Raw genomic sequence first — 24,156 nt, 5'->3', positions numbered from 1 at the left:
CTTGTTCATCCTACTTTTCTGCTAGTAGTGTGGTAAAACCCTCCTCTAAATCTTGCAGGTTCACTGATTCAGTCAGCCCTTTCACATGTATGTACTATTCAGAGAAGCTTGGATGCAGTACACTAAAGAGTGTGTCTGAGAACAGGATTAACTTCCTGTACTGGAGACCAATAATTAACAAAATCTTTTCTTAATCTGAATTCGTTTTTTTCTGAAGGCTGATAAATGTATATAGTATTCAGGTGCTGTCACACCAAGGTGTAGTAAAATGGTGCAAATTTATCAACAGAACTGCCATGAGAAGAAAGGCAAACCCCTTTTCCAGCTATAAACTTAAACCCCTTTTAGTTTCATACAAGCTGTAATGTTTCCTCAAGTTACAAACCGAAGTTTCAGGAGATTAGTGCTTCTATATTAAGGTTTTTCTACAGTTCTAAAAAAGCAAAATGAGAGTACAATTAACATTTGCCACCAAGAATCCTTGCTAATGCAAACAAATTCGTAGCACTTGCATGGGTATTTCTGAAAGACTGAGCTATATACTCTGTTATTTACAGGCTAATATTTTGCCTCCAGATGAACAACAAAAGCTGCAGTGAACAGAGAGGCAGTGCCAGCAGTACATGTTATGCTTGACCAAGTACAGCAATTTATGAAGGAGGGAACTTCCAGAATAAATTCCAGATTGGTATATGCATGAGATTTCTAATAGTGATTTGACATCACACTTAGTGCAACAAAAATGAAATGCTTGTTTTAGAAGCGCTAAGTCTGTTCTTTAAAAGAGGTTTAACGCACATGTGACAAGGAGTGAGAAGGATTATTCCAAGTATAATACAGGTGGGAAAGGATTACAAAAAATGTGACATGGGAGAATGAATATAGTTTCAAAGATGACCTTCCCCTGGCATTTAATTGGTAGTGATACATCTCTTAGATTTTTCAGAATAGCAAAGGGCACATTTATATAATGAAGTCACACACATAAATCTGAAAAGCCTAAATAAGAATGATTCTATCTACTTAGTTTAGACATTCTCTCTTCCACTCCTGCAACAGTTATTTCTTTCATGTTTCTTTTATAAATTCTTTCTAAAAGTCTACTTCAAAGTAGTGTTTTTTTTAAAAAAAAGAATTCTTGAAAGAGAACACAAACAAAAAACCCAAAAGGAATAACTTCAGTAAAACATAAAAGCACTTGTCCAACTTCCACAGCTACTAGGCAAAATGGCAAAGGAAATGACTCTCTAAGACATACTCTAAATTAAAGAATGACCAAATTCAATTATTAAGATGCAGGATTACTGAAAAAAAAGAGATCCCCTTGCTTTAAATGACAATGTCTTTTCCAGGCTGCAGTACATAGCTAAGGCTCCAGTTGTGCAATTTTCACCCTCCCTTTAGGTCCCAGGCAAAGTGTCTTCTGCAAGCAATTAACCTCCAAGGAATCTGCATACTGACAGGTCCCACAGGGGGAATTAAGCTGAGTCATATATCTATTGAAGTTAAAGACAACTCCCCCACCAACTTTACTGGGAGTAGGATCAAAATCTCAATTTTTTTTTTTTAGTTTAGAAATGAGTGAAGAGTAGACTGTTTGTGTATGCAAGTTCAAACTAATATAGGCAGCTAATTATTTTAATCTGGTTTTCTTTATATAAACTATGTGAAATTAGTGTAGATTTTTTTGATTTTTGTATATCTGCAAGCAAATTAATAATAATAAATTGAAACGGATTTTCCAAAACCAAGACCTTTGTCATCTTGGCACTGAAAAAATCCAAGATGACAAAATGAATCACATTCCTAAGGAAAAACACTGAAAAGACAGCCTGACTTAAATTGCTGCATTAACTTCTTGATTTGACAGTGAAAGTCCCCCTTGCCCACATGCAGGAGGCTGGTGTGGAGCTTCCTAAAGGCCCTTCCGCTTGCATTTACTTTGCTGCTGATAAAAGCAATTAATGATCCAAGTGAGAAAAGTTTATCACAGTTTGGTATAAATCACAATACACAACAAACTATTTCCCCCTCTAATCTTCCTTTAAATGTGCTTTGCTGGGGCTGAGCTTGCTCAGCTCTCTTAAACACAGGGACCTAATTTAGGGCGAACACAATAGTCCAATGGAGTGACGCCATCAATGAAAAATGACCCTTGTGTACCAGGTTACCATTATCCCATCTCCGAGTTGCTCTTACTCACCCACCTACACCACTACAGCTGCATGCAACTTAATGATGGCTTCAGCCTTTCAGGCTGCTAGAATGCTATTTATAACCCTGCGGGGTCTGACTGCCATGCTATTCTTCTTCCCCATCCTCAAGAGGCATTATTCAGACTGTGTGACATGGAGAGATGGCTGGTACTACAGAAGAGCAGTTTCCAATAAACAGATCATTGTGTTTTAACATAAAGAAGACTTCCAGTTACCAATTAGGAAGGCTGAATTCCACCTTTATTTTGTGTCTCACAAAATATAAGAAGTAGGAAGAGAAGACTGTGGAGATGAAAAGTTGACAGAAATAGGAAGGAAAAGAGATTAGTCAATAATTTATTTTTTTCTTTTTTTTCCCCCTACATTATATGTTTTTCATTTTCTTCTTTTCTTGAAAAATGTTAGATTTTCTGTTAGATGGATGTACATTAAAGTGATATGGGCTAGTTGGGAAGAACAGGCAAGGATTCAGAGTTAGGATCGTCCCACTCTGCAGCTTTTTGCTTTCTCTTCCTGCTCTGCTCTAGCTACCTTCCTTTCCTATGTCACACTCACTGCAGAGTCTGATGGCCCTACAGCCCTTCTGTATTTGTTTTCCTTGTTCGAAATAATAGCATGTAAAAGTGACTATTAGCAGCTCTTTAGTAACCTTCTTCCTCACCCGCTTAATTACCCTGCCATCCCCTCTTCTCTTGTCAAAACTGTCCTTCCAAAATTACCTGAGGATATGAAGGCACCTTGTTATGCAACAAGAAGGCAAGAAAAAAATAAAAAAATACATAGAGGTAGGTTCTTGAGGAGTTTGAGGGCTGAGGACCAGCTGCAGTGGGTGATTGAATGAGTCAGACCAGGGGCTAGAGTGAGAGCGAGCAGCATTTTTGAGTGTGGGCCATAGCAAGGGGTTTATTTGATTTTGGGGTGATGTTGCTTCTCCCTGGGCTCAGGGAGGAATCACAAACAACACTCAGTGCTCACTTAAATCATTGAGGTGTGCTGAAGGGAGGCTGCAGAGGCACAGTCTATGTACATCAGATATTAGAAAAGTGAAGCAGGTGTGTTAGGAATGTGTTAGACTGTGTTAGGAATGATGCCTCATCAGTAGAAATTATGCAAAGATACATAAGAACCTCTTGCTTCTGATGCTTATTATAAGAAAAAAACAAGTCAGCAGAATAATTGGCCATGACACTACAGAAGTCAAGTTAGCCTGACACTACAGAAATACCCACCTGGTTACAGTGTGGCTGTGGACCTTGGGTGCCTTTGTGTTGGCCAGAGCAGAAAACCATGAACAATTACAACTTTTGATATGCTCATGAGAGCAGAACAGTGAATATTTCAGTAAGATTAAGAAAAAGAGAAACAGGTTGTGCTTAGTGGGAAGGATTGAGGCATCCTGTTGATAGGAGGTTCCTAGGTGGTATTAATTCATGGCCTTCAAGAACCACACAGTTGCTCAGGGTTTATTTCTCAGTACCAATACTTTCCTTTTTTTAGTCTATCTCTACAATGAAAAACTTGCTATTTTTGTTACAGTCTGCAGTAGATTAACATTCATGGCCATATTTCTTGTGCCAGGTGATTGAATTACCATCTTCACCATGTTTCTCTTTCAGACAAAAAAAATCATCATCTTGCAAATTCTACCTTTAGTTTGTCAATTCCTACTTTTTGTTTGAATTTACTCTATCAAGAATGCCTTGGATCAGAAAAGTTAGGAAAGAATAATCTGAGCAAAGAAGGTGACATGGGCTGCAACAGCATTTATGTGCTTGGTTTTTTCAGTAGCATTCATTCTCTGAATTTAGCCTGCCAGAAGATTTCAAAGCAATTATAAACCTCCATCTAGTAGTCATCATTCTGTTTTTCTGCTGTTGTAGTAACTAATTATTTTCTTCTTTATTAATACTAAACTCAAAAATATTTTTTTGAAGTATGGATGATCACATAAAGCAGACTATTTATTTCATGTAGAAAAGAAGTTAACTAATTTTAAAGATACTGAAAACATACAATACCACCCACTTGAAAATTTATCTGGACAGGGAATCAGACACAAATTTATAAATTTTGGACTAGCTCACTTGTCCTGTTTTAAAGAAACCTGTACATATTAAATTAGAACTTTTATCTGCAGTGTACCCAAGGAAATCTCTTGCAGTCTTACGTTTTTTGTAATATTTCAATTGTTTCTAGGAATCAATACAAATAACACATATTGACTGCCTCTGTAAGATATGGCAGCTACACAAGTTAGTCACATTTTGATGGGAAATCAGATTATTTTTAAGATCAGAACACTGTAATCGTGCAACTATCTTTCTATTAGAACAGCAAAGAAGAAATTTTAGCTTTAGTAGCCTGAGATGGAGTTAGTTATGTGTATCTATGGTACCAAATTGCATAACTGCCTGAAGTGGGGGTACTGGAACCAGTGCTCCAAGAGACTTTTATGGCTATTGGCTCAGACACCCATTTTCCTATAACTAGTAGTAAAACATTTCTGTACTCTTATACACCAAAAGTAATGGCAAATTATCTGAAGAAAAGGAAACAACCTTTTCAGGCAGGAGAGATGTCTTTATGAAATCTTCCCTAGGGTTGGAGAAGACAGATTCTGGATTTTGTTTCTCTCTAACCCTGGCAGTTCAGCATACTTTTCTCCGTTTAAGTGCCATATGTGTAAAAAACATGATGATAGGTGTAGTGCCTTATAACCTATGGGTCTGCAAAGACCAATCCATCAATGAGCCTCTGGCACTTTGATGCTTACAGTGATGATAGCTATAAAAAGTGTACGCATAGGGAAAATAATCCATTATCTACCCATGCAGAGGACAAACCCTAAATTCCATTTTTTGAAAGGAGTTCAGATTCAAGTGCCTGTTTCAAGATTGAACTGACTATTTTGATGATGGTTCATTAATCTTTTAAACTGGAGTTCGCAGATTTGGCTAATAATTTATGTCTTGTAAGAGCACAGGATATCTCTGAACCTGAAAGATTACACATAGCCTTACTAAAAAGTTAATTTATATTGGTGAGCTGTCTTTGCTTTGGTTCCTGTCAGTGACACTGTCCTTTTTAAAAAGACCTTACATATGAGGTTCAGAAAATCAATTGAGGAAAACCTTACTAGCCATTCCCTCAACATGCTGGGGTACATAATTAAACTACTAAGGTGAAGATATGAACCATGTTTCTACCTCCAGTACAAAAGGAAGGCAGTTTGCACAAATTCTATCCTAGGATCTGTCTTTTATCTAAGCAATACTGAATACCTGAGCCAGATCCCTGCTGACCTCTTGCCTTTCATTACATAATTCAGCAAACTTCATTTCTATGCCAGGACAGAAATGTTTGCCTTTTTGCCTTGTTACCACACACTGACCCAGAGATGCTGTTGCTCCCCATTGATCACTTGATCCTGTTCACTTCATCTCCTTTAATCTACTTGGTCTCTAAGGATGAAGGTAGAATTGGTGGCTCCTGCCAACCTAAGAGCATGCTACCACCTAAAGGGAGAGACGCTGGGCATGCCTTCTGCTTTTTCCCTGCAGGCTGTGAGCTGAAGCAGCTCCCCTGGCTGCACCCAAGCTGTTGCTGGGCAGGAGGTGGAAGCAGGCATCCAAGGGCGGGGGGGAAGCACGGGAATGAGAGTGGAAATGCTTTCCACAAGCAACAGGACTCCTGAAATGGATCCAGACTTGAATTTTTGCTCAGGAGCTGCTCAAGAGTGCTGTAAATTGGAAAGGGCTGGGGAAACATACCCAGCTGAGTTGCGCTCAACAATTCCCCATGTGCTCTGTTTCTGCCACAGGGTGCCAGAGTATGTGGGTGGGAGGTGGGTGTGTGAGTGGTGGTGCTGGGTGGGTGCCTGTAGCAGATTCACAAAAGAGACATAAATAAACACCAAATTCTGTGGCAACATCACAAACAGAAAATATTTTTCACAGTGTTCTCTGGAAAAGCAGGGAAGTATTTCCTCCAGAAAACAGTTAATTCAATTTTTTTATGATGCATTGTTGTGTTAGACTCAGAGATTATGATCAATCATTAAGGTAAATAGAGATTTTAATCTGCTTTGCATTCAATCTCTAATTCAGTTTCAATTCCAGCTTCACCACAAAGTACTGCAAATATAATCACAATGCACAGCAATCAGGATTGCCATGTACCTCAAAACAACCATTTGTAAAATAACTCAGTAAAGATGCTGCCTAACTCTTTTTTGATGCAACAAAAATCTTGGCAGGCCAATCTACACTCAAGTATTTTATTCAGTCTCATTGGTAGGATGAACTCTGCACAGAGGCTAACATTTAGTATTGTGCTGGACTCAGTTGGTTTAAAGCCTGTTTTCACCAGTCTCTGCAGCAGCGGGGAACAGGGCCTCCCTGTCTGTGCCTGCAGCCAAACCATATGCAGCATATGTTCAGCTGAGGCACTGCTGACACCCCCTGTCAGCATCTGGTAATTTTCCTAGCAGCGACAAGACTTGGATGAAAGTTTTAACTCTAAAAGTCCTGAAGAGCCACAGACAGTACATTCCAGAATAATTGCTTTAACCAAAGACCCAGAGATGCCCTTTTGTAGCCAGCCTATTTCAGCAGGCTGCAGTACCATCTTTGTACTTCACTGTACCAGGCCAAGAGAAGATGCTTCACTTGTGAGAAATCCTGCTATTGCTCAGCTCATAAGCAGCTCCTGTTTCAGTGTTCATCCCTCAGTCACAGATGCTGCTGACTGAGAAATACTGAAATAACAGTCATCCTGCTCCATGCACAATAAACTACATCTTGATTTTCCACGCTTAATCAAAATACGTCATACAAATAAACACTTGGAAATTATTCAAAATTGGCTATTATGTCTTTCACTGTACTGAAGGCAAAGAAACCCTCCCTAAGGCTTACAGTAAGACACCATGACTTCTACTAAATCATTCAGCATCCCAATGAAGCATATTCTATCTTTTCTCTCTTCCGAGTCTTGCTTCTCTCATTGCCTAGAGCACCAAAGCTACACCACTGTTACTAGTAGAAACCAACAAGCAATTTTTAGCCAAATCTCATTTTACTGGAACCTCTAAGCTTTTGAGAGCTTATTAGTTCAGACTTAACCTGGTATTAAATGAGAGAGAGTGAAATCCAGGCTTTATAGCAAGTATTAAACAGCTTTGCTAACACATACTAATGAAAAGCAATTAGCATACGACCAAGCCCAGGCTCATTTCACTTAAACCAGGAACTGTTTTCCCAGGGAGGATATTGAATGCTTTCTGCTGCAGTATTCTTACATGGAATCATGTGGTGCTTTCATCCTATGCTGAGAGTTTTGGAAAATACTTCACTGGCATCAGCAACCCACTTTTGTTCCCGTAAACTTCTACCTATTTCCGGACTTCCCTTAATGGGTGAACAGTTCTTAACTTTTAAGTTGTTAGCTTAGCTAATTATGCTTAAAGTTACAGAGAAACCTCTCTAATTTACCAGACTCCTAAAAGCTCAGTTTTGTTTGGGTTTTTTGCTTATTCCCCAGAAAAGCACAGCAGCCAACTTGACAGCCATTACTCCAAGAAAACTGTCAGTCAGCAAGTTGCTTAATCCTCAGTTTACTTGCATACCGATTTCATCCTGCAAAACATTTAAGTGGGTGATTCTCTGCTGTTGGATGCTTAAAATCACACTGATCTCAAAAGATAATCTACAATACATGTGTGTGCACCTCATAGTTAAACTGTGGGAGTAAGGGCAAAGGCCAACAGAGTGACTGTTTATTTTCAAAAGATACGTTTATTAACACACAGGTGTATTTGAATTAAAGTGAGACTGCTCTAACAGTCCCTAGAACAGAACTGTGCCCTGGGCTTTGGCCAGCCTTAAGCGTAAGTCTGAAAGCAAAATTAAGGTTTAGTTTGTAGTTCTAAATTACCACTGTTTGCAAGTGATACCAGGACCTAAATCAGAGTATCTCCTTCCCTGTTTAGTAGGAAATGCAGGAGCTGCCATTTTGGAAGTAATTTTCCTTGTTTGTAGATGCAATTAAACCACATTACTTTAAGTTTTCAGGTCCTGTTTTTTTTTCCTTGCAAACAATTGAAGATTATGGTTTTCATCTGCATGCAAAACAGTGTGAGCAGCTTTTTAGAAACAGTATCTTACAACACTTTTTCAATGCCAAATGCATTTCAACACAGACCAATGGTACCATCTTCTCCTGAAAAAAGTCTCATAGAAAAAGTAATAATTAGTACTGTAGTTTGCACAGGCTACACCGTAGTACGATCACATTAAGATACATTTGGTCACTCCATATTTCTCCTGACTTCCCAAAATGTGAGCAACAGATCAGCTTAGTACCCTTCAGCAAAGTCTGCCTTTCTAAGGGACAGTGGAGGACAGCGCTCCAACCCAATGCCATCAGTGATGACACACCAGTACACACAGCCACCAGTGGCTCAGCTCTATGGCTGGACGGGCTTCTGCCCAAGGAGGGTGGGTCCAGGAAGCTGGGGTAATGCCAGGGAATTTGTCCCCCAATGCCACTGCCAGTGGAATCGCCTTGAATTCAGAGTACAAGCAGCTGGTTGCACGGTGTGTGAGCTCCACAGTGAATAATGGCCAAATGGCTTTGCTAGATGAACTGCACAGATTATCTGCAACTCTGAAAACCATATACACATTAACAGAGGGACAAACTGCACTGCAGCCAACACACAAAACTTTAGATATTTTGATATTAGTCTCAGTCATGGTTTTGCACTTAACTGGAAAAACTAATAAAACCATAATTAGAAAATGTAATTAATTACTGCCATATATACATAAATGGTTATGTCTTCCAGCAGCCAGTAACTGCAAGGTCTGCTCTTTTGGATAGTATTTAATCTGAATATATGAAAATCTATTGCACAAAATATTGTCCAGTTACAGTACAAACCTTGTTCCAGAAAACCTGCTTGGTTTTTGAAAGAGCCTGTTGTTGCCTGGATTCTGGGCTCAGTTCTGCTGAGCTCCCTGTAAGCCCTTAAATGCCTCTGGAAGGAAAAGGGACTCAGCAGGATCCAGACATAGTCAGTACCTTGTGGGATTGAGCCTTGAGTTAATGTATAACAAATGGCTGCACAGCAGTGTGAGAAATCAGCAAGTTAAACATTCACCTGGAATAACTGTAACACAGAAGGAAGAATATTTACAGGACCATTTCATTAAAATCTTTGTCTTGAAGAGCCTCATATGAAGCATTCCTATATATTTACCAATCAAAAGGAAAGGTTTGGGAGTGTGCTAGTGAAAGTAAAATTAAGTAGTTGAGGCAGAAATAATCTGAAGTTCTAACCAAAGCCTTCTAGTTAAATATCGTACAGATTGTGGTCCAGCTATTATCAACTGGAATCTAGCCTGAGCAAGCTGCACCTGACAGCAAGGACAAAATGGATGACCCGGAATGGTGCATGCTGAATATCATGTGTGAAAGTGAAAATAACAAGGAACCTCAAAACTTTATCACTCAGCTCTAGTACTGGCAGGTGTCAGCAGCAGAACCAAATGCCAAAGTCATAGCTGGTGATACTGAAGCAGATGAAAGAGGCAGAACTCAAAGGCATGATTATGTCTTTGAGAGCTGCAAAGTGGCACAGGAAGGCAACTGGGTGTGCAGCAGACACTGCTGGTGGGGAGAGGAGATATGCCAATGGCAGAACAGTGTGGAACACCAGATAGACGCCTGCCAGAAATGTGCCAGGGACACTCACCTCCCTGCTTTTCCTGCCTGATGTTCAGTGAGGGTACAGCTACGCTTTCCCAGAGACCTACATGTACTCTGAGAGCCTGGCACCACATACAGAAATATAGAGTGCCCCTGGCTTTATGCTCTCCAGTCAGAAGGACCTGTACAGCTCTCTCCTGTGTATCCCTATAGAGAAGACACAGTTCTATATTACAGAAGATCTGCTGGGATGTGATTCAATCTTCCCTTTTTCTCCACAGAATATATAATCGGCTTTAAATTGCAGTTTTTTCTGTGTTAGAAAGATGTGAAGAATAACTGCAATTGTGAACGCAAGAGAACACTAATTCAAAGAGAAATTAATTTCTGTCTTCTTTTCTGGCTCTCATAGTTATTCCATGAATAATCAAAATGAGAATCTTTAATGGCAATATCATATTAATTTCTTAAAAGTGGAAATGCCAGCAGATTTCCTTAATAATAGGTTTACATATCCAAGATAATTTTCAAAACCTAATTAATAATTTATAATGAAGTACGAGGCTTCATATTATGTCTCATGCAATAATCTGAAACTCATACATTATGGAATTCCCTATTATTAGTTAAATTCATTTTAGCATGAATGCTCTGCTGGGATACCAGCACCAAGAAAGTTAACTGTGTGAGAGGATAAAGACAGAATTACAGCTCTGCGGTGTCTGACTTATGCTCATGGCCTTCACTGAAAAGGAGGAAGCAAACACCTCAGAGCCATGGTCTTCTCATGCAAGACTGGGCTTTTACTATTTTAAGCCTTCTGAGTCAGACACAAGGTCCACAAAAGTTAAGGGGACTTTCCTCTGCTTCTATAAATCTTTAAGTAAAGATTATCAAAAAGGCTAAGTGCAAGTAATTTCCTTGGTCTCAGGTCACTCACCAGGGTGCTCATCTAGGGTGTTGTCATATAAATACTGATTAGATCATGGTGCTGGGAGGGTCTGAGGATGAAACGAAGAAAATCCTAAATATATCTTTGTGGTTTGAAACTTTAGGAGAAACTGAAATGCAAATAATACTGTGTTGCTCCAGTCAATCTGCAACTCACAGAATAGCAGGTTGAGTTGAGGTTGGAAGACACCTCTGGATATCATCCAGTCTGGCCCCCCTCACAGAAGGGTGGAAGTTGGAAGACACCTGTGGAGGTTACCTGGTCTATTCCCCTGCTCAAAGCAGGGTCAGCTAGAGCAGGCAACCAGAGCTGCATCCTGTCAAGTTTTAAATAGTATTTTGAAGTCAACAAGGATGGAAATTCCACAACATCTGTGGGCAGCCTGTTCCAGTATTTCAGTAATTTCAGAAATTTCCTGTATTTCAGTTTGTGCAGATTGTCTCTTGCCCTTTTACTGGACACCAGTGAGAAGAGTCTGTTTCTGCTCTCATTATCCTCTTAACTGTTTTACTCCCATAAGGTATTTATGTCCATTAATAAGATCCCCTCAGCATCTTCTCCAGGATGAATGGTCCCAGCTCTCTTAGCCTCTCATCATATGTCAGGTGCTCTAGTTGGTGTAACAGGTACTACTCCTAGTTTTATATCCCCTGCAAACATGCCGAGGGTACACTGTCCCATCAAGGGTGGAGATGTTAACCAGTACTGGCCACAGCACTGGTGTCTGAGGCACAATGCTAGTGCCTGGCTTCCAGATGGACTTCATGCCATCGATAACACATCTTAGAACCCAGTGGTTCACCCAGCTTTACATCCCCTCACTATCCACTTGCCTAGTCCAGGCTTTATCAGTTTGCCCAGAAGTATGTTATCAGAAAGAGTGCCAAAAATTTTGCTGAAATCCACTGCTCTCCCCTTGTCCTTGGAGCTGGTCATTTTGTCATTGAAGGTTATCAGCTTGACCAGGCATGATTTCCCCTTTGCAAATCCATGTTGACTACTCCAAATCACTTTCTTGTCCTTCATATGTTTGGAAATGGCTTCTAGGAAGATTTGATCCACCTCCTTTCTGGGGACTGAGCTGAGTCTGATTAGCCTATACTTTCCTAGCTCTTCATTCCTATTCACAGAGGCCACCCTGTAGCCTCCACAGACCAAACCCTGCCATGTAAACCCACTACACTTTTATGTTCTTCCATTTGATGTTTAAGTTACCACAAGCTCCTTGTTCACCCATGCAGGCCTCCTGCCATCCTTTCTTGATTTCCTGCTTATTGGACTGGAGCATTCAAGTCGGCTCTTGAAAGTCAACTACCTATCTTCACTCCAGGATGTTATACCACAGAAATCTTCCAAGGATATTCCTGAAGAGGCCAAAGCCTCCTGTCTTGAGGCCCATGGCTGTGATTCTGCTATTTGTCCTGTTACCCCCTCTAAGAATCTTGTACTCCATCACTATGGGTCACTGCAGCCAAAGCTACTCCCTTCACACGCTCAGCCAGCTCATGTCATGCTTGTAAGTTCAGGGAGGTCCAGCAGTGTTGTTTCTCCTTGGCCCCTCAGCGCCAGGGTTAGGAACTTATCCTCAATGCACTCTGGGATTGCCTGTGCCCTGCAGTGTTGTCTCTCTGGCGAATATGGGAATGGTTTAAGTTGCCCATGACAACCAGGATTTCCATCATGAGATGGTTTAGCATCTGGTAATGTTCATGTGGCTGCAGAATGTCTGCCTTTGTTTGGTCCTGGTTGGAAACCTGTTACATTTTCGGAGGACTATTCCCTCTCTGGAAACTACTATTGCATTTTACAACCACTGTCAGCAGTCTCAACCAAAGCAAAGAAGTCTTAGAAGGCTTAGACACTAAACACACAGTAATATTTTCATATTGGTGACCTGAGTCTGGACAAGTTAATAAAACAACACATCTTTCCCATGCTCTACATGTGCCACAAGTACAAGAGTTGACTTCCAGGGCCTTTGTTCCACTACTTTTTGTTATCTCAAAGTTCAGTTGAAAAATGTGGAAACATGGAATATCCAGTTCACCTATCAACAGTTCATGCCAAGTCTTCTACTATAATCAGAACACAGAAAAACAGCAACAAAATAAATTGAAGAAAGAAAGAAAAGAAGACAAAAGTAGTCGTGTCTGCATGTTGCTGTATCAATTACTTTAAGGCTTCTCAGTCTTAACAGCCCCACACAATACAAAGCAGGCCCTGAAAGAAGGGCAATTCCCCCTGCAAATATTTAGGTTAGCAACTGCAAAGTAATCCAGGCACAGCACTATTCATAAGACCAATTCATCACCAGGTCATACAAGGCAATTAGGCCTGGACACTAGATGCAGAGGGGAGCAGATTAACAACCACCAAGATGTTTTAAGTGATCCTGGTTTATTTCTAACAATATTTTAAAGCCTCTGAGAAGATTAATTCCTCAACCCAAGCCTCAGCATTCCCTTGCTGCTGCCAAGGTAAAATGATGTACTAATTGAATTCTCAGCACAGGAATATTCTTTGTAGGACTTTGGAATGACACCATTTTGATGCTGCTAATGTCGGTGCACAAAAAATGCCACTTGATTTCTTTGCAACAGGATGAAAATGTTCCTACAATTTTCTCTCTTCCTCATTCTGTTTTTCATGCCCTCATGCAGAAAAGTCACAATAGATTATATCCATAAAAGCAAAACCTGCAAATGTGTATTCTTCAACCATGAGACCCTGTTTCATAGGGAAGATTGTAAAACCTTCAACAAGTATATTGTCTCTTTGGTATTAACAAATAAGATAAATAAGACCTTTTCTAACACTGAAAATAAAATGCAACCAATAGAATAAAATACAATAAATATATCTATTGTGAAACATAGCAGATAAAAAGTCCGTATTTAAAACTAAAAGAAAACTGAAATATCCAGGACAAAATCTTTAGCCATATTTCTGAATCTTGTTTTCAAAAAAAATTGTTAGGAAGGACCTGCTGCATTAAATTGGATGAAAGGCCATCTAACTAACTCTCTTGTCTCCAAGTGGATTAAGGAGGAACAAGAAACAAGATGAACACAGAAAAATTTTCCCTTTATTTTACTTTCCCATCTTCTGGGAGTCTACAGTTTAGTCTTCCTAAATCACAGGCTGCATTCAGAATGTACTGTTTTCTAGTTCTCTTGGGGCAGTTTTCCCCTATTTTTCTGCTTCCTCTCTGCTTTAATTATTTAGATTTGATATCCTCATATTCCACTGAGTTTCTCATAATTCTGTCCCATTGTTAACTGGTATTGTGATCTATATTCCTTTTGGCTTGATTTTAATCTCCTGCCCAGATGATGCTATGTCTATTTGAAAAGCTAGTTGCACTGGAGAGTGCTGAGAGCTGGGTGCCTCCAGCCTCCAAAATATGGATGCTGAAAGAGGTGAAGTAACAAACAGGAAGGATGGGTTTCCAGGAGAAAACGAGAAAAGGAAACACACCTGGCAAGACAACATATAGCCAGATATTTAAGGTAGGTTTCTGGACTATTGCCTAAATATTTAAATGGTGGTCATACTTGCTTCTTGTACCACTTGGAGGGGATTTTAAAATCTCAGTGACTGTAATACATGAATGATACATACATAATTAATTACTTAAAAGCCTTATATTCTCAATGTTTTGTTTTCTAGCTTCTCTACATGCTTCTAATATTTTACACTGTAATTCAGGTTTTAAGTAAGATATTTAACTCAGCTTCCTTACAAGCTGAAGTCAAAACCCTACTGATGAATGCTACAAATTTCCCAACATTGGCTCAGCAGCCAGTGCACCAGGAAGTATAAATTCCATGTTAACCTTTTCTCCAGTGTGTTCCACAAGTGTGTGACAATGAGGTATTTAGCAAACTTGGCTATTTTCTTCCTGGATAGCTAAGCTGTTCCATCAGCAACATAAAAATGTTTTAACAACACAGCAACAAACCATGCAGTGTGCTATGGAGCCACAGAGCCCTTGGTTCGTTGTTGGGAGGTTACTTTTAATTACAAGGTCCTGATTAACACACTGGAACAAGGCAGTAGCTTACTTCAAACAGTTTCAAATCATTGTACTTAAAAATGCTGACCCTTGTCATAAGCAAGGACAAGTGATGAAAACAAAAGGAAAACTGTTTTGGCTCTGAGTGAATTCCAAGTTCCACAACGGAACTTTGCAGAAACCCAGTAGTCTATAAAAGCCAGCTTTCAAACATTAATTTTGTAGGACTATAAGCAGCCAAACTCTTCCCATTAGTAGGCCAAATCCCCAGCTGATGGTATCATTCAGCAACTTTCTTTTAAACAAGGTTTCTGTACAAGAGTCTCTATTTTAACTCTTGCATTGATTTTTTTCTAGTTGGTGCAACCTAGCATATCCTCCTCTTTGTCCTCCTCCTTCTCCTCCTCCTCCTCATTACTATCATTATCATTTAAATCTGGTTTATTTAGTCTGTTAACTGACTGAAGCATTTTACTCATACATTTTGCCCAGAGGCAGCATTATCTGTTTCTTAGAGAAAGCATTCTGGTTGTAATTCAGTCTCTGCAATACTATTAATGGAAGGACAGATCCTGGCTTCATCTGAAGCTCTTAGCTGCAGTTCTTCCATATGGAAGTAAAACATGAAATTACCATAATTAGGACGTAGTTGAAAATACAAGAGAATAAGGAAGTAGACTCCTCATCATAGCCATGTTAAGCATGATAAAAATTAATCCAGAAGCTTTTGTAGGGAAGATTCTTTCCTTAGAAAGAAGGAAACAATGGACAAAACGTGGGCTAAGCTGAGCAGCTTCTGCACTGCTGCCTCAAGAGAGTACCTGGGTGAGTTGCTGAACATCTGAACTTTGAACATTTCAACAGACTTATTTTCTGCTGCTGCACGTGCATGAAAGCCTCCTTTATTTTCTCATCCCAGGAAACGGAAGCCATATGAAAGAGAACACCTTCAGAATACGTAAGCAGTGCTGGCAAGTTTAATCTAGAGCCATAGAATACAAACAAAATAGAAACCACTGGGATGATTAATTTGTGAAAATCTCTGCTCCTTAATTTAATTAGAAAACAAATGATAAATCTGACCAAGATAAATGATCAATTACTTATTAAAGCTAACAGGATGCAGCTGATAGAGCCTGGTAGATAAGTCAAAGTCACTTTATAGCTAGAGTTCAATGGGCTAGTCCAATAGGATGGTTTGGGTGAATGAAAGACATGAGGTGGCTTTAAATAAGACAGCTGGTTCTTGCATATCAAATTAATTCATTCTTGATGCTACCTGTGCAGTGGGAAGTTGGCCTCCCAATAGCAGTGCTGGTAGCCAGGAGCATATGTAAGGTAAGCCCTCTGTTGGAAAGCCAGGTTACAGTGTAGTTAAACTGCTCTCAAATTTGCTTAATGCAAGTAATCAAATCCAGCTTGCTTTCAGAGACCATAAAGCATTTCAATAAAATGAAATAAAAGTAAGAAAAAAAATACAGAAATGCCAAATATGGCATTCTGACTAACAAAAATGCTAGATGAGGTCAATGAGCCTTGCCTTGAAGCAAAGCAATGGTCCCACAGACTGCATTGCAACTGCATGTTAGGCACTTTCCAGTTGACTCAGGTACAGAGGACAGATGTGGCACAGACATGCATCTCAGACACAAGTGATGCTGTCCAGGTGTTAATCTCTCTCACCTCCCCCTGCTCTGAGCCAACACATAGCTTGGAGGAAGTTGTGTGTATTAGCAGGGATTGAATTTGCTCCTGGTTGGGCCCAGGATAAATGAGCTGCTTACACAGTAGATACCAGCCTTTCTCTGGAGTTCCTGTGGTCTGAGTACTCCTCAGCTCTCCTGCTGAACCTCAGGCTCAACAGGACTGTTATACCAAGTGACTAATCAAACAAAGCTCTTCATTACATAGATCTATGGTCAACCTACTTAAGACTCCAGATATTCTCATAAAACTTGCACAAAATTTACTCAAATTCAGAATCAAAGGTTGCTATGGAACATGCGGTGAGAGCAATACTAAGAAAATTGACTGTTTCAAGGATTAAAAGTCCTGAAGAGACATCTTGGAACAAAGATGGATTTTGAAAAAAATTTTGGTGCTTTTCATTAGCAAGAGGTATAACATTCTTCTTCTCTTCTATTTCCCCTCCAGGAAGACAGAGAAGGGAGACAGAGGAATGTTAAATGATGTAATACCTCAGACATATAATTCTTCGTAATGATATAGGTGCTTTCTTTGTTAGCTGGGCACTCTGTGCCAACAGTATAAGTACATACAGATTTAGGAGGCTCTGTCTGTTCAACAGACTGGCTGCTGATCTGAAATTTGCACAGCACCTGGAGCTGGATTAAAATTGTGTGACGAGTAACTCTTCTTATCACAAAAATCTGTATTATTATCTGTTGTCATGGCTTCAAGTAATGACACTTTGGGTAGCAAAAGTAAGCCATGTTTTGTGTTCCTATTGAATCACCATTGCATTTGACTAATAAGAATTGAGAGGCTCAGACCCATAAATAATTTTCCTTCTGTTTAAGATAATCCAGCTAATATAAATAAAACAATTCTTCCAGACCTGCATACCTACATACAATATTAATACTTTGAGAACAACAGCAAAATCAAATTCTCAAAAGACCAAATAATATAAAAGACTGTCTCTGTCCAAGAACAGAACAGTAACCAAAATGAGACATTTCATGTGCATTAGCAAGGATGGTTAAATACAGACTGATGACTATGTGACCACACAACAGAAAATATGATGTTTGTATTTGTAAAGGAGGAGGTTTTCCTGGGAAATTAACTGACTCTTTAGTCTGACTCTGAACTTAGTAAGATTTTACAGTCAAATCTGAAGACAGGATTGGCTGAGATGTGGGGAACTGTGTTCCAAGTGAAGAGGAATCCTGTACCATAAAGAAGTTGATGACAGTAGAGAGGAGATGTAGCTGTGCACAGTGAAAAGAAGAAAGGCAATTTCAGGGATCAATCAGGGAACCAGGAGGAGGAAAAAGTGATATGGTGGTCCTTATGAGTGTAGCAGTCAGGGCAAACACCACTGAGGCCCAAAGAGATCATTTGCTGAACCTGTAATTAAGCAGCCCCTTGCCTCTGCGGGGACTGTCGTTCCCTGATCAACAATGACCCCTTCTCCTTGTTTTGAAGTTTAACAGGTCTGTTCTACATTGAGCCACAGACCAGGAATTAGTGACAGAAAACACAGTTATTGCAGAGTAACATGTTTTTATAGAGAAATAAACCTTGTAGAGATAATGGATTTTGCGTCACAGACAGTTTACCTCCCTGTTTCTTCCTGATACAGACTGTTCCCTGCTGGGGGGAACTCAGTAGCATTCATTGATTTTTTGCTCCATGGGCTTTTTCCTTCAGTAATACCTAGTCATTCACCACCACCAGATACCTCTTCTCTAGAGAAAGGCTTGTAATTTTCTTCTGAGAAGCTTCTCAGCCTGGCATTTTCATCTGAGATGAGATCCTCAAAGCTTAATTATTTCCTCCTGGGTTTTTTTTGTTGTTTTTTTTTTAATTTTTAAGGGGGAGGGCAAAAAGTATTTGGGTTTTTTTCCTCGCGGATTCTTTTACAGAAGGTCAGTATGGTTCAGATGATGGCCTAAAGCATTAATTTTGCTTGCTTTTTTCCACAAAATACATAGGCAAAGGATACAAACACACCTGCAAAGCTCTTCCAGTCTCTGCCTCGCCCAGCACAGAGCTGCTCAAATGGGCACTCTTAAAGCCCTGAGAGCTAAAGTCACACCTCTCCTCACGCTCATAGGGTTTAACATAGGAGCTATTTAAACCCTTCCAGGAAGGTCAAAGGAAAGACTTGCAACCAATATAACATCATACCCTTCCCATTCTCATTACCTTCCTACCACATCTGGTACTGGTGTTTTGTCATGAAGATCGTAAGTGTGTGTTTGTTCCTTGTGTGTACATAGTAATCCATCAGAGCATTCTTAGATTAATACAATGTAAGACCATGACATGAGCCAGGTTCACTCCTTGATTACATGCTTGTCTCAGCACTTTGCAATTCTACAATATGCTAGAGAAGAACAATTTCATGCAGGAAAAAAAAAAAAATCTCTTTTCTTTTAATAAGTGGTGCCAGCCACTAAATCTCTACATAGGGTGGTAAACCTGTCACAACTAGAAATAAAATACCTTAATCGGCAGACTCAAACTTGTGTGATTTTTCTTTTTGCTTCACTTTACTAATTGGTCAGTTGTGCCAGATAATTTGCTTAAATCCAAAACAGACAAGGAAGCCTTAAAATAACATTTCAATGGTCAGGCTGTGCAATTTGTGTTTCTGGTTTTACACGGTGGAGATTTCCATTGTCTTGGCTACTCATTGAATATATTGGCTTATAAAACTAGGGGTCTGTCCATGAGGAAATAATCTGTCTGCTGCCCCAGCAGTGCAAAGTACACACTGATTTCCTTGAAGATGGGGTTACTTTTGACAGTTGCAGAAAAGGGTCTTGAGCCTGCCCTTACTAAATCAATTCATTACACAACTGCCATTCAAAAGCTGTCCACGCTTCACAAAGCATATGAGGATTGCTGCTGCTCTATACTGCCATAGGAGCTCAGCCACAGCTGTAATTCCCATCTAGTTGGGAAGCTTGTTAAAATCCTCTAATTAAAACCCTCCATGGCCTTATTCAAGTCCTTCTCGCAGCCCTTGACCTTTTCCCCTCAGCCGGGACACATACAGGTATGGCAGTCTGCTATATCACAGGAAATGCATTGTGGTGTCCAGCTCCTAGATTTTCCCATAAATACTTATGTCTTTCACACTTACTATTGTGTTGAATAGACTACAATGACACTATTTCATGAAATGTAGCACTTCTGGATCACCTATCTGCTGATCTGCTTTTACATTGCTATTATTTTATTAAAAAAAAGATCCAATATTTAGAATTATTAATTGAGCAGGGAATAGACAAAAATACTGCATCTTCATTTGCTCGTAATAACAATTTTTCAAGCATTACAAACATTTCTGATACAGTCATAAATATTTCTGATACAGTAACATCAAATGATTCTAATTATCATAAATAATTTCCCTTTTTCCCCTTCCCTTTAAGTATGGCATGCAAAAAACATTCATGCAACTTATTAAGAGACACCAGCATTTTTCTGAGTCACAGCCTCAGTTTATCAGAACTGCTCCATAAATTCTTGGAAATGAGTTCTGCTTATGTTCTTCCAGGACTCTGAAAACAGAATATGAAGAGAAAGTGGCATCAAGGACTGGCATACCACCCTGTTCCTTGTGTGTTGGAATCTAAAGGACAGTTATATTTAGAAGGAAAAAACTGCAGGAGAAACAGGGACTAAAACTGATACAGTAAATAGACAATGTTCTTTTCAAACCTCATGGGACAACATGTTGGTATTCTACTGGAGGAGAAACAAAACCTTGTACTTAAATATGTGATTCTCTGGGAAGATTTATTGCCCCGCTGAGCACAGATGACATGTAATGCCACTATCAGGAATAACACTGCAAACTGGAAGAAAGGCAACAAGTACCAATTAGCCACTCACAATTTGGCATATTTGATTGTTATTCATTCAAAATTTTTTTGCTGATTGTAGTAATCAACAAAAAAAAGAAAAAGCCTTTGGAAGGGATTTATAATGTCTACAAGGATATCTTCATTACTCTGAGAAGGGCATCAAATTGGTGTGCCATGTCTTCAGGAAATATGCCTATCAATTTGTTTCACCTAAGGACATAAAAGAAGAGGGCAAGGGAAAAGTAACTTGGTTTGACATTCCCTTGTGAGCCTTACCTGCTCAAACAGTACATTCTTCCATCCAGAAATGTAGTCTGATTAGAAAAGAAGGAATTAGACCATTTGCCAAGGATTTCTCCATACCCCGTGACTGAGCCTGCCAGAGGCTGCAGTGAGCCAAGGAAGCCCTCAGGTGTGCTGCTGCCATGCCTGTGCACATCCTGCACACGGGATGTGGGGCATGGCCCGTCATGGCCATGAGACAAAATCCCTGTCCATAGGCAGAAACACATGGCTCTCCTAGAGCTTCTCAGGATTCCTGTATATCCAACAAGGGATTTAGTTCAGAGAGTGCCAAGTGTCCATACCAGACAGTGCAGTCACGATTTTATGTCTACCGCATCATTCTCCTGGAGAAACTGGCTGTTCATGGCATGGACAGGTGCACTGTTTACTGGGTAAAAGCTGGATGGCTGAGGCCAGAGTGTGGTGGTAAATGTACATCCATCTGGCAGATTGTCAGCAGCTGTGTTTTCAAGGGCTCACTACTGGGGCCAGCCCTGTTTAATATCTTTATTGGCTATCTAGATGGAGGGATACTCAGGATTTATCTTAGAATAACTTTATGCTAATTTCAGGCAGAATCAAAGAACTCAGTCCTGGAGCTCTTATCTATGATATTAGCTGCAGTGAGGCAGTGTGGAGGCCTGCCAAGGTGAATGGGAATTCAGAGAGCTTTGGATGAGATCCCATAAGAGCAAAAGGTTGCAGAAGTGAGTCTCAAAGCAGACCGCTAGCCATTACAGTAAAGTCAGCCAGGCTCACTCTACTACTAATACTGTTGTAGTGACATGACACACTGGGGTACATCTTTGCTGGACTCCAGGCTTCCATTTGATGATTTAGGGGCCTGAACATTTGGGGAAGGAAACAGCAGGAGGTACCAACTGCCCTGGCACAGAGCATGGAGCAAGCACTGCATCTGGGGGGAATGTTGGGTCTCACCCACTCCTTCCAGTCCCCTTGCAAATCCCTGTAAGGTGAGTTGAAGAGCTTTACGTTACTGCCATAATTCTACTGTTAAGTTTTCACATGTATTCAAACCCCTATACAACACAAATTATTCTAATTTTAGGATTTAGCTTTATAGCCATTTAGAAAACTTAATTCACCACTCAAGGCCCAAGCTCAGGGGCACAAAGCTGCCAAAAATCTTCAAGAGGAAATGTGAAGGGAAAGAAACCCTTCTCATATTAAGCTCTGTACAGGCAGGGGAATCATTGGGCACTTCTACAGCCACTTGCAAGGAGTAAATATACTCAGAGTTCTGCATGAATTCTGCACACCAAGCCTGGTAGCAAATCTAGAACCCTAGGCAGCTCTTTCTCCTTTACAGAACATGATTGTGGAACCTGTGGCATTCCTTAGGAAACTAGTTGTGACAGGGTGCTCTCAGGTAAGGACTGGGGAAAACAACAGTCCCCAAAGGGGTGACAGAGCGGGAAGGAGGTGGCACAGGCTGGCCAATGCAAGCATGAAACCAGCAGCAGGATCCAGGTAGGAGAGCAGGAGTGGACTGGGCTGGAGAAGATGTGAGAGCCAAGAGGAAGGGCCATCACATCCTGAGCAGCTGAGGAGGGCAAGGGGTGGGGAGGAGAGATCTGCAAAGATAACAGAGGGGCCTCCAAGTCACGACCTGGAAAGGCAAGAGAGAGCCATCAAGGAGAAGCTGGGCCTTCCCAAATGATTCCTCTCTCTAGGCAGTGAAGGAAAACTTAGGGAAATATGCAGATTAAACAAATGAGTGAAGATCTACAGTAACAAAGAAATACAGTAATGTGAAAAGGCAGTCAGAAAAAAGAAAATTTCACTGAAACAGGTTATCCTTTTTTTATTTTTTATTTTTTTTTAAGAGTGAAAAAAACCAAAGCAGCCCCAGACACTTTCAGGTCACAGGACCAGCCAGCACATACACAGCTCACCTGAGGTCTGTGGCTTTGGCAGCATTGTGTGTATTATTTTCACTGACATAAACCACCCATGAACCATTTCTCCAAAGCATTAAGCATAAACAAGCTTTCCTTTTGCATAGGTACTTCTTCCTGCCACTGTGATTTCATCTCCTAAACTAAATATTTTTATGCGTGGAACCACTGAAAGAAAACAAGTCTGAGACTTCCCACTAATTACTGCATTTCCCAGGAGCTCTCCTACAGTGTCTGGAGCCAGGGTCCCCTGCCACACGTTTTATTTAGTGGAGTCTTTCCATTTTATGACTTTTGAAGCAACTGGTGGTGTTTATTGACCTTTCCACACAGCTGTTCTTTTCCTACAGGAGCTCAGAGATGGTTATTTTTTAGTCTGATGGATGCATGAAGCCCCATTTTCTGTTTCATGGAATTGAGGAGGCAGGAGTTTTTTAGGACTCTTGAGTTTGTGGGTGTAAAGGAAGCAGAAAATGCAAAACACGCTTCACTTTCACAGTAAAGAATGTGCTTGTGTGATGAATTTCAAAATCCCGTGAGCTATCCTAAATGAGACTGGCTGTGATACATAAGGATGGGGTGGGGAAATTGCCAGAGATCTGTGCTGGAAAAGGAGGTATGAGCTCTACAGGGGAAGGACGGTGGAGCATTTTCACAAAACAACTCCAACTACACATGGGCAGCTTCCAGCACATCTCCTCATGTCCCAGACACCGTCCTAACTAATTTCTAATATTGAGAGATCAGACATGAACACGAATGACCACACGTACATACAAGACCTGACTCATGCAATAACAAAAACCACAAGCGCTCACGACCCCCAGACAACCCCAGACTGGGGCTAGCATCACTCGCTCGTGGATTCTGACTTCTGCCAGGGCCGCAGTCCCACGGGCCCCCAGAGCCGCAGAGCCCCGCGGCTCTCCCGCCAGGGGTGAGCCTGGCAGCCCGCAGAGCCACCCCCGCCACACGGCAGCGTCACCCTCGGAGGACCGGGATGCTGCTGGGCGCTCCTAAGCTGGCGGTGGAGCGGGGGAAGAGCACGAAAAGGAAACTCGTGAGAGAAAATACCTGCCTTACCGCTCGGCCGACTCCTCAGACGGCGCAGCAGACGCTTGCGTGCACAAAGCTTTCCCAAAAATCACATGGGGATCTCCGCTCAGCACGAAGAAAAGCAGGCGCGATCTGCCCTCCCCGGAGCGCCCCTGCGAGCTTTCCCTCCGTGAGGATTCCCAGCCCTCCAAGCGCCCGCCGGGGGTCCCCGGAGCCGCTCCCCTGCCTGCTCCGCTCGGGGGGAGGAACAGCTGGCAGGGTGGCAGCACAACACGCTCCATAAATTCTCCCCCAGTCTTCTGCAGACCGAAGTCCTTGAGGAAAATGCCTAAATCCCGTCTTTTGTTGACATAGTAACCACATTTAAGTTTTTGTTCCCCTCAGAAGCCCTCTGCATAAAACAATTCATTATGTGAAAGATTTATCCAGAGTGCAGCGG

At 40.8% G+C, this 24,156-nt stretch overlaps 1 protein-coding gene across 1 annotated transcript in view; it reads right to left on the bottom strand.

Annotated features, from left to right (window-relative positions):
- Positions 1-23,929, bottom strand: part of SPATA13 (spermatogenesis associated 13) — a 68,640-nt gene extending 44,711 nt beyond the window's left edge. The window contains exon 1 of the mRNA XM_015622215.3: positions 23,745-23,929. The gene's annotated coding sequence lies outside the window, so the exon portion shown is untranslated. The remainder of the gene's footprint in view (positions 1-23,744) is intronic.
- Between the last annotated feature and the right edge of the window lie 227 nt (positions 23,930-24,156).

Source organism: Parus major, chromosome 1, assembly GCF_001522545.3.
Source record: "Parus major isolate Abel chromosome 1, Parus_major1.1, whole genome shotgun sequence".
Classification (NCBI taxonomy): domain Eukaryota; kingdom Metazoa; phylum Chordata; class Aves; order Passeriformes; family Paridae; genus Parus; species Parus major.
The sequence above is the reverse complement of the archived record's forward strand: the minus strand, read 5'-3'. Positions and strand labels throughout refer to the sequence as shown.